The sequence below is a fragment of the Cuculus canorus genome, chromosome 16, assembly GCF_017976375.1.
Source record: "Cuculus canorus isolate bCucCan1 chromosome 16, bCucCan1.pri, whole genome shotgun sequence".
Lineage (NCBI taxonomy): Eukaryota > Metazoa > Chordata > Aves > Cuculiformes > Cuculidae > Cuculus > Cuculus canorus.
In genome coordinates this window covers 2,537,119-2,551,890 of record NC_071416.1, presented here as the reverse complement: position 1 = coordinate 2,551,890, position 14,772 = coordinate 2,537,119, and the positions used below count along the sequence as shown (strand labels likewise).

The 14,772-nt window shown below is 54.4% G+C and overlaps 1 protein-coding gene across 10 annotated transcripts in view; it reads right to left on the bottom strand.

Annotated features, from left to right (window-relative positions):
* Positions 1–14,772, bottom strand: part of EPB41L1 (erythrocyte membrane protein band 4.1 like 1) — a 72,056-nt gene that overhangs the window by 38,387 nt on the left and 18,897 nt on the right. The gene's annotated exons all lie outside the window — the stretch shown is intronic.

Here is a 14,772-nt window from a genome sequence, read left to right as displayed (position 1 = left end):
GGGCACAGGCAGAGCGGCTGCAGGATGGCAGTAGGCGCTGATGGGTGCCCCAGTCTCAAGGCTGGCAGCGCTTAAGTAGCACTCACCAGTTTGGATACATGCTGATGGCAACTCCAGAACACAGCAAGCCATCAGGAGCCCCAGGAAAACAAGCACAAGCCGACAAAGTGGCAACTGGCTGGCAGACTCCTGGCATGCTCCTGCTGTCGGGGTGCAGGCATCCGCATGTGTGGTCCAGCCACATAGAGCCTGACAGTACTGTGAGCAGAGGGAGGAAACCCTGCTGAGCTCCAGCTGCCCAGTTGCTCACCAGTATGAGTTCTCTAAGTGGTGCCATAGGCAGGGATGCTCACAGACCATCAATGCTGGGGGAAAGCAGGGCAGGAACCAGGTTACAGCCCTGATACCCTCCCCATGAGCCTCCTGTGCAGCTGGGCACGGCTCAGCCAGGCTGGTGTGTGCTGTGCTGGTAAACAGCAAGCTCAGACTCACACAGGGACTCCAGGAGCTGGAGTGGACAGCACGGGGGGGATGCTCAGGGTGCAGCAAGGGAGTACCTGTCATCTCACACCTCCAAGCAAGCCCCCCCTCTTCCAAAATCCTAGAATGGTTTGGGTTGGAAAGGACCCCATCCAGTTCAAACCCCCCACCATGGGCAGGGACACCTCTGACTGGATCCGGTTGCTCCAAGTCCCATCCAACCTGGCCTGGAACACCTCCAGGGATGGGGCAGCCACCACTGCTCTGGGGAACCAGGGCCAGGGCCTCCCCACCCTCACAGGAAAACATTTCTTCCTAAGATCTCAGCTCAGTCTCCCCTCTCTCAGCTCAAAACCATTCCCCCTCATCCTGTCCCTGCACTCCCTGATCAAGAGCCCCTCCCCAGCTTTCCTGGAGCCCCTTTCAGGACTGGAAGCTGCTCTAAGGTCTCCCCAGAGCCCTCTCTTCTCCAGGCTGAATAACCTCAACTCTGTCAGCCTGGCCTCATAGCAGAGCACCTTAACCTTGGCAGTGCAATCCCCACAAGCCAGGCTTGCAACTTCCCTGGCTCCTGGCAGGGCAGCAGCTTCCACTGGAGCAGCATTCCAGCACCCCACGTGCAAGTGGGACCTCAGCCTGGGCATCCAGCATCCCCAGTGGCATCTCCAGTCTCGAACTTTCCCTCGCCCTCACCCCTGTGGGCCGCAGTTGCAGCGATTTGGAGTCTGGGGCCACAAGTTCCTGGCTGCCCTGCATCCCTCCTGCTGTGGTCAGGGCTGGCATCACCCATTTCTGAGCACCCACAATGGTAAACCCTCCTCGCTGTGTGAACAAGAAGGAGGAGATGCAGAAAGTGGAGGGAAGAGTCAGTCCAGAGCCAAAAGAGGAGACTAAGCGTAGGCAGGAGAAAGAGGGGGAGATGGCGGCAGACAAAGACCCTGAGACCCACAAGCCATGTCTCGCATTGGACCTGACATGTGATGGGAAAGACCTAATTTATCGTGTCATGAGCAAATGCCCCAACCCTGGGGAGCGCTGCCCAAAACAGGACGGAGGCAGCAGGAGCCAGCAAACCAGCCGGGGGGGGGGGTTGGGGGGTGGCTGGTGATGACCATGGGTCATCCTCCCTCTCTGATGAGTGCTGAACCCCATGAAACACCCCTATGCTGGATCCACAAGGCAGACTAAGGAAAACAAGAGCAGAAAGCAGCTTCCCTCCATCCCAGACAAGAAGCAATGACGAACCCAGCCTGAGGTGTTCAGGCCCCAGGGGGCCAGTCTGGAGGAGACCCATTGGAATGGCCTCAAACTGCATCAGGGCAGGTTCAGATTGGACATCAGGAAAAATTTCTTCATCAAAAAGGTTCTCAGGCACTGTCCGAGGCTGCCCAGGGGGGTGGTGGAGTCCCCATCCATGGAGGGGTTTAAAAGATGGACAGATGAGGTGCTCAGGGATCTGGTTTAGTAGTGGACAGGTACAGTTGGGCTTGATGATCTTAAAGGTCTTTTTCAACCTAAGGATTCTATGATTGTGTCCATTGTCTACTAAAAGGAATGGAGCTGCCTGTGGAAACGCTTTTCTCCCTGGCTCTGCAACTCTCCACTGGTGACACCCACGGGGTGCACAAGGTATTGGAAAGACCTGAATAGCAACAGGTTTCACATGAGGTCCTGCTGGCACCTAGATACAGAAGTGAGGATTTGGGGGGCCAGGGGCTGCAGCACAGCATGCCGTTCCATGCTGAAATAGTCTTTTCCCAAAACACCACACCTGAACTGCTTGTCCCTGTCACCATCTGGTCAGCTCTGTCCTCACTTTAGCAAAAAAAGAGCTCAACACCCGCCTTGAGGTCCACAGAGGGTGAAGCAAGCACTGGAGGGGCTGTTATTAGAATATTTGTAGGTTTTAACCCCATTCCCCTGGCTCGTAGTTCCTGAACGCCTAATGACACCAGCACAGGTTTCGCTTTGGTTTCTTCCCGTCTGACCCTCTGCCAACAACTAGGTATGTTCAGCTGGGAAAGAGGAGCAGTGGCTCCCATGTGGCTGTGCAGCCGTGGACAACATCTCCAACAGTGACAACAGACTGAAGCAGGATCAGGACCTTAAAAAGCCCCAGAACATCTACACTGGACACTTAGAAGGCTCAGCTGGACAGGATGGTACGGGGCCATCTCATTTAAACTATATATCACCTAAGAGGGTTGCACCAGATGATCTTTGAGGTCCCTTCCAACCTGGCATTTTGTGATTCTATGATTAATTACAACAGCACATGCAGCACGGTTACCCCTGCCCATCTCAGGGTTCAACATCCCACGAACGAGCTAGTTCAGGGGCACTAACCAACCAGATGAGGCCAGGAGCAAACCAAGGAGCAGCCCATCTGCTGGTGAAGAGCTCCAATGAGGAGAGGGCAGGCAGAAGAGGAGGAACCCTGTCCTATGCACTGAAATATCCCATCCCTGGTCCCTGTGGTGCAGCAGCTTCCCAGGCTGCCACAGAGGAGGACACGCACCCTCTGCATGTGCCCAGGCAGAGGAGAAAAGAGCTTTTAAGTTTTTTCCAAGGCAAGGACAGCTCTGAACCCTCGGAGATGTTCCAGGCTTGCAGACAATTATCAAAGATAAGAGACAAATCTTTCAAAAGCCCAGAAGGGATGGAAGAGGGATAACAGAAGCTGAGGAGAAGAAAAAGCAAGTCAGCTCAGAGCTGCCACGGAAGAGGGGAGCAGCCCATGGGCTTCCTCCACGGGCTATGACCTTGCACAGAGGATACCACGGGCCACTGTGGGGATGGGGACCATGTGAGGCTACTGCAGAGAAGTACAAACGGTGCCAAGAGGCAGGTACCTCAGTCCTGCTCCAAAGCTGCAACCACACTGCAGGGTGCACCCCAACCCAGCCTGGACCCCTGTCACGCTGCCAGTGGGCAGGACACGCCGTGCCATGGCCCTGGGTCCTGCTTGTGGTGGAGATGTCCTAAGAGACAAAGCTTTTAAAAGCCAGAGGGATGGAAGAGGGACAACATGTGGTGCTCTGTTTGTTGGGGAAGTCCCTGCCTAGCCTCACGTCTTCCAATTTGCCTGGGACAATGCCCCTGGGTAGAGACAGGGAGAGGACAGGCCATGCCACTAAGCCTGGAGGAGCAGGAGTGGAGCTGCCCCAGCCCCTGTGCTGCCCCACACCCATCTTCAAGAGCTCCACATGCTCCCGGCCCTGCTCTCATCAGCTCCCCATCAGGCTGCATCCCCAAGACACTGGGATGCCATGTCCCACCAGCCCTGTCCTGACTTCGCTGCGGCACAGGGGTTCCCACCACAGCCAGTTCTCAGGAACAGATTTCCTCCAATCCCCTTCTGCTTTATATTTGTGCGTCCCCTGTTTGTCTTTCAGCAGCAATTAGCTCTGCCCGGGCTGCTTTCCCTGCCTGTTTTATATTCCGGATGTATCTATAATGTATATATTACATACATTAATGCAGCATCATCACCACACAGGCAAACGCGCCATGCACCATCATTTCAAAAGGTCTGAGTCCTAAAGCCACCGTGACGCCCATCCCCAGCCGTGCCTGCAGCGACCGGCACTGCAGTGCCCGCTCCTACGCCCAAGTCCTAAAATATATGTGCGGCATAGCTAGATTCCAGCTGCTGCGGGAAAAACTGTAACTTGGAAATTTCCATGCTCTGAAGCATTTCGCAGATACGCAAAAGGATCAAGAAGGTGTCAAAGGAGCCTGAAAAAGTCACAGGGCTGAGCAGGAGCCAGAAATAGCAATCAGGAGCCTGGGCTACAGCCGGACACCTTTCCAGCAGGCTGCCCTGCAGCAGAGAGCAACCTTCGAACAGCTGCCTTGGTGGAGATGGATGGCAAGAGGATGATGGCCTTGAATAACCTTTCCTACCTGGCCCTGACTCTGCTTTGCAAAGAAAATACTTCACCAGTCTCATTTCAATACATATTTGCAAGCAACATTATTTGTCTTCTCGCAGAGCTGTGGAGAATCTCTCCTCTGACATCTGAGTGCCTGGACATGACGGGCACATAAACTGGGGACAAATGGAGAATGCCTCAATGACTTGCAAAATGTAACCAAAAGAACCCACCTGTTATGCAAAAATCCTACAGGAGAAGGAAATCAGAGGCTGGAAAGCACTGACCCGGACACTTGTGCACTGAGGACACAACACTTAGAATCACTGAATCATTAAGGCTGGAAAAGACCTCTAAGATCATCCAGTCCAACCATCAGCCCAACCCCACTGTGTCTGCTAAATCCAAAGTGCCACGGCCACACAGCTTCTGAACCCCTTCAGAGATGGAGACTCCATCACTGCCCTGGGCAGCTGGTTCCAGTGCAAGACTTCAGCCTCTGAGCTGAGCTACAGCATCGAGGATGGGACCCAGCTCCCAAGAAGGTTACACTTTTGGGCAGCTCTGACCGTTTACATCTCAGGCTGAGGGCATCTGAGCCCGAAAAAGACAGAGAGATGCTCAAAAAATTCTCTTGATACATAACAACGGTACTTGGCCCTCATGCTAGAGCTGCTTCAGGACAGCTCAACGGATTTACAGCTGTGCCAGATGTGCTGGGGGTCACTCACCACCCACCAGGAAAAGGGAGGTGGGTGACCCCCACTTTTAATCTGAATTACAGAAACGTGTGCTCAGCACAGAGCCCTGCAGCGTGGTTTGCAGGGACCAGAGCTGTCTCCCTATGTACGCACAGGGAGGAGGGAGGTTGTTTCATCCTCCCCAACAGATTGCAGGAGGGCAGGAGCTGCCTGTGACCGAAACAGTGCACCAGGAGGTCCGGCTAAGCAGGGGACCATACTCTCAACTTAGGACAATGATGGCTGGATGCAGCCACCAGGTCACCAAGGTGCCACGACACCAAACCCTGCACCCGGGCCGTTGTCAGAGAAAGGAACAAAAGGTGGAGCTCCCTTTGCAGGCAAAGAACATCTCTCTCTCGCTCAGTGCTGGCATAGCTCACAGCCAGACTTGGGAAATGCTGATAAGATGAGGGAAAACATCTTCTCTTCCCTCCTCTTGTGCTGCTCTCCTTCCAGACAATTAATTTCAGCCCTGCGCCAGCCCGTGGCTGTCTTGCAGCGCCGCTGTGAATCATCGGCAGTGAAATGCTGACTCACAGAGGTGAGGCTCCGGATGCGGCTGACGTGGGAGCCCTGGTCCCCACAGTCTCCTGTGCACTTGCCCTCAATAACCCTCCTTCAGGTCCCCATCCCAGCTCTGCCAGCCTCAGGGAGGCAGCAGCAGTGGTTCCTCTTGAAGACGGTGCTTCAAGAAGGCATTTAATCCTCCTCGGCTCAACACAGGGAGCAGCTCCATCCATACCAGCCTGACAAGCCATTAATAGTCTGCTGTGGTGGAAACCTCTCCCTGCGCTGCCGCCTACACCAGGGCTTTATGGCTTTATCCTCATCACATCAGAGAGGGATTCTGTGGCATCACACCAAACCTCCTTCCCTGTAGTTGTGGGTTGTGGTTGTGCACAGCTCCTTCTGCCTTTCCACTATTCCAAGCTCTGCAGGTCCTCACCATCCCCAGGCCACTGTGACCCCTCCATGGGATTCCTCCACAAGGAGCCGGTACTGGTGCCAGCTCAGCCCTGCACAGAGGAGGGAGCAATAACCATGACATCTCCCTCAGCCCAGGGCAGAAAACCCCTGTGGCCACCACTCAACCAGCAAGAACTGTGTTATAGAATCATAGAATAGTTAGGATTGGCAGGGACCTCAAACATCCTCTAGTTCCAACCTCTCTGCCATGGGCAGGGACATCTCACTAGATGAGGCTGCCCAAGGTGCCATCCAACCGGGCCTTAAACACCTTCATGGATGGGGCAGCCACAACTTCCCTGGGCAACCTGTTTCTGTGCCTCATCACTCTCATAGTGAAGAAATTCTTGCTTACATCTAGTCTAAATCTGCCCCTCTCCAGTTTATAGCCATTGCTCCTCATCCTATCACTAGAAGCCTTTGGAAACAGTTCCTCCCCAGCTTTCTTGTAGCCCCTTCAGATACTGGAAGGTTGCTATAAGGTCTCCTCAGAGCCCTTATACACAACCCCAATGCTCTCAGCCTGTCCTTGTATGGGAGGTGCTCCAGACCCCTGATCATCTTTGTAGCCTCCTCTGGACCCATTCCAATACTTTCATACCCTTCTTATGTTGAGGATTCCAGAACTGGACGCAATACTCCAGATGAGGTCTCACAAGAGAAGAGTAGAGGAGCAGAATCACCTCCCTCGACCTGCTGGCCACACTAGTTTTGATGCAGCCCAAGATATGGTTTGACCTTCTGGGCCACGAGAACATGTTGCTTGCTCATGTCAAGCTCACCATCAACCAGCATCCCAAGTCCTTCTCCGTACGGCAGCTCTCAATCACATCATCCACCATCCTGTACTGAGACCGGGAATTGCCCCAACCCAGGCGTAGGACCTTGCACTAGGCCTTGTTGAACCTCATGAGGTTTGCACAGACCCACTTCTCCAGCCTGTCCAGGTCACTCTGGATGACATCTTGTCCTTATGGTGTGGCAACTGCACCACCCTCATGGGAAAGTGCCTTCTCAGGTCCCTCAAGTTCCAGCCTTGGTCCTTCCCAGAGGTGATGTGGAGGCCCTCAGAGAGCAGCAGGTCTACAGATCCACTGAACCAAGGCAAACATGGCTGCCCAGGGAGGTCCCCGCAGGACCAGCATGAGCAACTCCTCTCCACTCCACTCTGAGAGCAGAAAGCAGCCAGCAGATGCATGGGTAGCTGGGCACACAGCTCTGCTGGCTCCAAACTGAGAGCATTCCATTCCTCCTCCTGCCATCAGTTCCTCGGTTGTGCCATGAGGGTCTACTCCACATGCCTCTGCTGCCTGTAGCCAGAGGGACCTCAGGGTTCACCAGTCTCTGCCCGCCTCGTGCAGATCCTCCTTAGCCAGGACAGCAACGCTCTGCAATCACAGCACTGAGATTCGCCGTCTGGTGCGTAACCACAGCTTTCTAAAACCCCTCATGCCCACACACCTGTTTCAAGCCCCCTCTCTACGTTCACTTCTCCTGTCTCGCTATTTTCTCTCTCTTCCTCAGATCAGTCACACAGATGAGTGCTTTAGCATCCAAGTCTTTTTCCCAGACAATCACAACTCCTTCTGATGTTCTCTGTTTACTATAAAGCAGTTCCCCCTTCACCTCACACCAGAGGCATCCTCCTGTTCCCAGGGATCTGCCTCCTCTGCCCAGCAAAGACTTAAAATGTTAAGCTGAAAGAGGGAAGACTTCAATGAGATCTTAGAGAGAAATGTTCTCCTGTGAGGGTGGGGAGGCCCTGGCCCAGGTTGCCCAGAACAGTGGTGGCTGCCCCATCCCTGGAGGTGTTCCAGGCCAGGTTGGATGGGGCTTGGAGCAACCGGATCCAGTGGGAAGTGTCCCTGCCCATGGCAGGGGGTAGAACTGGATGGACTTTGAGGTCCCTTCCAACCCAAACCATTCTGTGATTCTAGGATTCTATGAAATGTGCACACAACAAGCACGACTAAAGCCCTGCAGCCCCCGGCACCTGGGCAACAGGACTCAAGTACTGCAGAAGCCAGCAGGGTATCAGGGTGCTTGGAGAAGCCTTTTTTGTTCACCTCTGCCACTGTCAACCTCATCCAGTCCCCACTGCAACCATGAGGTGGACGCAGGCATTTCTCCTCCATCTACCCGTGAGCCTTGCTTCACGCATCCATCTGCGTCACCACATACATGTGTGTCTCACAGCCACGTTGCCCAGCACTCACCCCTCTCCCATCACCTCCAAGCTTGCTCCCTCCCACTCACTTTGCCAAGAGCATTTGGAAAGACGTCAGACCGACACAGCATGATGATCTCCTGCCCAGCAGGATGGGGTGAGCTCAAGTAGGTCATGCAAGGAACATAAAGAATAGCACAAGCATTCCCTCTTCACCTCAGTCGCCTTTCTCACCAGCCTTTGAGCAGACCTCGCACTGTCCTGACTGAGCCCTGCTGCCTTGTCCAGCTAACCAGACCCACCACACAACAGCACAGCATCAGGAGGATCCAGACCTGCCAGAGCTCCTGCCTTCCAGTACGGAAGAGCAACAAGGTTTGAAGCTGCTGGTGGAAGAGATTAGCATCAACTAACCTCAGGAGTGGAACTGCGGGGACACGTCAGCTCCTGTCCCTCCAGCAGAGATGACAGGTCTAGCCCGAAGCCTGGCTGGCAATGGAGGACAGGAAGGTCTCATCAAGGCTGTCTGGACCAGCCCATTCCCGAAGCCAGGCCCAAGCCTGCCCTACAAGCAGGCCTTAAATCAGCATAGGGCTTTGATGGCTACTTCAGAAACGTTTTTCATGAGAGGTGGTTGCTCTCCTGCCCCAAGCAAGCCTGGCGACCTTGGGCTGTTAAGTTGGCGTGCTCTGCAACCACAGACCTGACTTGGAATTCCTGAGGGATACTGAACTGGCAAAAATGAGTCAAACCCAGGGTTGAGGCAGCTGCTGAGCACCACGATGAGAAGCAGCTGGTGGCTCTTCACCAACAGGGTGCACAATGGTCAGGCTGGACATGCCAACTGACGAACTGGGTCAGGAATTGCCTACAGGAAAGCTGGGAAGGAGCTTTCCTCCAGGGAGTGCAGGGACAGGACGAGGGGAACAGTTTTGAGCTGAGAGAGGGGAGATTGAGATGACATCTTAGGAAGAAATGTTTTGCTGTGAGGGTGGGGAGGCCCTGGCCCAGGATGCCCAGAACAGTGGTGGCTGCCCCATCCCTGGAGGTGTTCCAGGCCAGGTTGGATGGGGCTTGGAGCAACCGGATCCAGTGGGAGGTGTCCCTGCCCATGGCAGGGGCGCGGAATTGGATGGGCTTTAACATCCCTTCCAACTCATACCATTCTAGGATTCTGTGATTCTAAGTGGGGAAAAATATGAGAGTAAACGCAGCAAGGTGAGATGCTCCTGCAGCAACACACTTCTGTGAGAGCAGTGATTCCATGTAACAGCTCCACAAGTTTTGGGATCCATCACGTGGAAGGAGCCCAGGGTGTGGGGCTCTCCCACCTCTCTGAACGGGGCTGGAAATGCTGCCTTTCTGTAGCAAGCTCAGACTTAATTTACACATGTTGAAATCTGTGTTTAGGCAATTATGTATTTATATTATGTCAGCAGTTGCCAGGAGCCCGGACATCTGCTCGCTCATCATGCATGAGCCAGGCAGCGCTGAGACATTTGACCCCAGAGCAGGATGCTGGGCTTTTGCAAACACAGCTGACAGACAGAGAAGTGCCTCCCCCACCACAAATCTCCCCTGGCATCACAGTTGGGAGCTGGGCAGTGACCTGCTGCCCACGGTGGCATCCGCCTGCGCCCGGGTTAATAGAGCAGCCTGAGCTTGTTTCATCAAACTACATTCCCGAAGCCAGGCTCAGCTCCCCTGCAGCTCCAAAGGCATCATGCCATGGGTCAGAAATGAATCATGAGAAAGTTACGGGGAAAAAAAAGCAAGCAAAGTTAAGAAGCCGCCGAGTTCAGAGGGAGAGGGCAGGGCTGTCCCCAAAGTCAGCCTTGAGCCAAGCAGCGATGGCAACTCAGCACCTCTCTGGTTCAGCTGCCAGTGGCTAGAGCAGCCGGAGCAGACTCCGTCCCGAGAGACCTCCTGCCAGATTGCTCTCTCCATGCTTTGCTCCAGCCCTTTTGGCACCAGAAAAATCCAGGGAAGAGGATCATGACCCTTACTGTGTCCCAGCACAGGGGAACAGGGCTGAGGTGCCTCCTCCTCCTCCAAGCCTGCCAGGCTGCAAAAGCAGCACATCCTCCCTGCTGCTCCCACCACGGCACACGGTCGTTTTGCAAGACCTGGGAAATTTTGGGGCCATTTTAAACAAGGTTTCACTCCTTTCTAGTGACATCTCCCAGCTGAATAAACAAAGTAAAGCATAAGTCGTTGTGACCAGGCACCAGACAGCTTGGGAAGCCAAGAAACACTTTCCATATGTCTTCATTAACATGAAAACGAAGATCTCTCAAACCATGGGTCAGGAGAGCAGTGAGTCAGCCCTTGCAAAAACACCCCAGATTTCTCCAGATGAAAGTGCAGCCCAGACACCACCCATCAGCGAGATGAAAGAGCCGGAGCAGACTGCAACCCCCAACCACCCACCATCTTCTGGTTTGCTCTCCCTGCTCCCAGAGGCCACAGTGAGCTCGTGGGAAGGGACCAGCAACACCAGCCATGGCATGCTGCATGCCAGCACTGAGCCTGGACATCAGAGCGTCATCATTTCAGCAGACCATGACCTCCTCTCGGGATTTCTTTTCTTTCCTTGGCCCTCACAGACCCCTCCAGTCACTCCCAGGCCACTGTGACTCCTCGATGGGACCCCTCCGCAGAGGGCTGGTCCCTCCAGTCTCCCTTACCAGTTTTCCCTTCCAAAATCCAAGGTTGACCAAAGCCCTCAGCTATGCCAGGACCCTGCTGGCACCTGTCCAGCCCCACCAGGGCAGCATCTCCACAGTGCCATAGGCTTTGGAAATGCCAAAGGGCTGATGCTATTCCAGAGCTCTCTGGTTTCAGCCCAACTTCCTCACACTTAACTCCCTCTCTGATCAGAGCCACTTGGTAGCACAAGCAGCAATGCCTGTCACCAGATGGCTAAAAACCATCCCCTGCTCCCAGGCAGGACACTGCTGCTGCTTCCTGCAAGCTGTCCTTGCTGCCAGCCACCCACCCTCCCAGCGGGCAGATGCAGGCAGGTGGTGACGGCCAACTCGTTGCCTCCTCTGGAAGAGAGCCCGGTGGCAAGGCTGCACAGAACCAGCACCTTCACCAGCTCTCAGAGCATGGCTCTGCAGGGAATGGCTCACTGGCCCCCTTCCTGACCAAGGAACAGCCACACAGGACCTTGTGCCAGTGCAGGCACGCCAGCCTGCAGGCTTGCAGGGACCCCAAAGCTCAGCCAGCACAGAGCACAGGCTCCCACCTGTGAGCCACCAGCCTCCTGGCTTGGATCAGCCATGGGGTGGGCAGCAGGAGCAGGGATGGGATGGTCCTCCCGTACTGGGCTCTGGTGAGTCCACATCTTGAATCCTGGGTACAGTTTTGGGCCCCTCACTCCAGGAAAGACATTGAGACACTCCAGGCTGGAGCGCGTCTGGAGAAGGGAATGGAGCTAGGGAAGGGTCTGGAGCCCAGGAGTTGTGGGAGCAGCTGAGGGCCCTGGGGCTGTTTAGCCTGGAGAAGAGGAGGCTGAGGGATCGCTCTCTGGAGCTCCGAGAAAGGAGGTCGTGGGGAGGTGGGTGCTGGGCTCTGCTCCCAAGTAACAACGGATGGGATGAGAGGAAATGGCCTCAAGCTGTGCCAGGGGACATTTAGATTGGGTATCGGGGAAAAAATTCTTTACTAAGAGAGTGATGAAGCTCTGGCAGAGGCTGCCCAGGGCAGTGGTGGAGTCCCCATCCCTGGAGGGGTTCAAAAACCATGTGGCCGTGGCACTTGGGGACATGGCTCAGCAGGTACAGTGGGATTGGGCTGACATTTGGCCTGGATGAACTTAGGGGTCTTTTTCAACCTTAATGATTCCATGACCTGCAGCCTGGTAGCTTGGCCACTCAGGAGCAAAGGGCACAGCAAGGACAGATCCTCACACCAGGATCCAGCGGCCAACCAGGCAGCCCCTGTGCCAGAAACCATATGGCTACCAGCAGAACCCCCCCAACACTTTCCCCTGGCCACCCGCCCACATCCTGCCGGATGCTCCAGGAGAGCCTGCGGCAGTGTGAAAGTTCATTAAGGCTTCTTGCAAAACCAAAGGCTGCCCAGCTTGCCCCTGTCAAGCCAGGAATGTGCCTCTTCCAGGCAAACACATACCTTTTAAAAGGCACACTGGTGTTGTTAGCAGAGTTCAGAGCACACTAGGAGGAGGAAGACTTATGATAGATTTATGATAGACTTATGACAGATTTATGATAGGATGGTGCACAAAGGGCATTCAGCTCTTCCAGCTAAGGTCCAGCAAGAAACACTGGCTGTGGGCAGGAACGTTATGGGAGACAACAGGGGAGAAAGCAGGTTCCTTAGCACAATGTTGTCTGACGTGATGACACACAGGCACCAGCCCTGCAGATGCACTGGAGAGTTTAAGGCACCACCCAGAGCTACCTTCCATCCTCCAGACCCAAGTAGTCATCGACACGGCTCCTGCCCATCCTGCAGTATGTCATTTGATCCATCTGCCGTACAAACACACAGCCTTGAGAAGGTCATAAAGAAGAAGGAGCCAAGACCACAACTTAGCCAGACAGGGCTGCAGTCACCTCGAGGGACAGCTCAGAGAAGGGACACTGGAGCAGTGCAGCCACCAACACCTCCCCAAACCCTGCAGCCTTCCCGTAGCACCCAGACCATCCGATCTCAGCACTGGTGAGGCCACACCTCAAACACTGTGTTTAGTTTTGCGCCCCTCACTACAAGGATGTCATTGAGGTCCTGGAGTGTGTACAGAGAAGAGCTATGAAGCTGGTGAAGGGGCTGGAGAACAAGTCTTACAAGGAGTGGCTGAAGGAACTCAGGTTGTTTAGTCTGGAGAAAAGGAGGCTGAGGGGAGACCTTATCATTGTCTACAGCTGCCTGAAAGGAGCTTGTGGAGAAGTGAGTGTTCATCTCTTCACCCAAGCGACAGGTGATCGGATGAGAGGAAATGGCCTCAAGCTGTATGAAAAGAAGTTTAGATTGGACATCAGGAAAAATTTCTTCACTGAAAGGCTTCTCAAGCACTGGAACAGCTGCCCAGGGAGCTGGTTGAGTCCCCATCCCCAGCGATGTTTAAAAGATTAGTAGATGGAATGCTAAGGAATATGATTTAGTAGTAGACAGGTACAGTTGGACCTGATGATCTCAAAGGCCTTTTCCAACCTAATGATTCTATGATCTCGACACAGCCACCACCTAAGGAGGACTGAACACATACAAACTGCCCTAGCTCAACTCTCCTATGGGAAACACGTTCCCTCAGCATTTCACAGCCAGCCCACCCTGCATCCACAGCCCACAGCCCAGCCAAGGGGTTGCACTGGGTGCAGGAGCCTTGGGGCTTCCTACTTGTTGCCCCACTTCTGTGCAAAATGGCAGAACCAGGCAGAAAAGCAGCATTGAAGGAGAAGCCCCAAATAAAATGGTCAACAGAGCTTCAAGATATCTTCCTTCCCTAGAGTGAGGGTGTCGGCAATCTTGGGCAGAGGAGCTTCTCATCAGGGTTCAGCGATGCCCAAAGACGCGCTGAGGTGTCCTCCAGCCCCAGGACGGTGTGGGTGGCCGGCAGGACCTCCTGTCTTGCTGCCTGGGAAGGATGCGGGCAACGCTGGAGCAGACAGGCAGCAGCACCAGGGGGGATGGTACCCAGAAAGCTCCACCTCTGCTGGTTGCTTAGCAACCAGCATCCCGCAGGAGCCACCTCACCCGCAGGTCCCTGCCAGCAGCGCCAGCTCTGCTGCAACAGCTCTGGCAGCGAAGGTGAGACCAGAAACCTCCACCTGGTATCCATCAGCTTCTCTCTTCCCCATGAATCCTAAGGCCTGGCTGTGCTGAAATGCATTCTAATTCTCCCTGCACTCCATCAGCCCCCATGTCCCACCCCTCAGCCTTGCCTCAGACCCAAAGCCTAAAGGAAAGGGAGCAATGTTTGTAGAGACAGACCTTGCACCCCGAATCCAGTTGCTGCTAGATAGGGGAAGGAGAAGGACAAAAGGAAACTACTTCATGCTGTCCGAGCCCACCTCAAGCAGCCAGCCTGGCTGACTGGGAATGAACATCTCCCACAGCACCACATAACCTGCTTTCCTGAGGACACTCAGAGAAGTCATAGATCCTAGAACGGTTTGTGTTGGAAGGGACCTTAAAGATCGCCCAGTTCCAACCCCCTGCCATCGGCAGGGAGCATGGAGAGATGGGAAATAACAGAGTGGTAGATGGGGAGATGCCCCATCCCTGAAGGTGTTCAAGGCACCAGGGAAGGTGTCCCTGCTCATGGCAGGGGGTTGCATGGATGGGCTTTGACGCCCCTTTCAACCCAAATCATTCTATGCTTGTACGATTCTACGACACTGATGTACCCGAGCCCTCCTCGTGCTCTGGTCAGCATCATCCCTCAGGCAAGTCCCCAGGCTGAAAAGGGCAAATCATAAGCCTCAGCATCACTGTTGCGTCCCAACTGATATCCATACTTCAGAAAACCCCTCCAAACACCGAATCATCTCAAAATTCCTTTGCAGGCAAG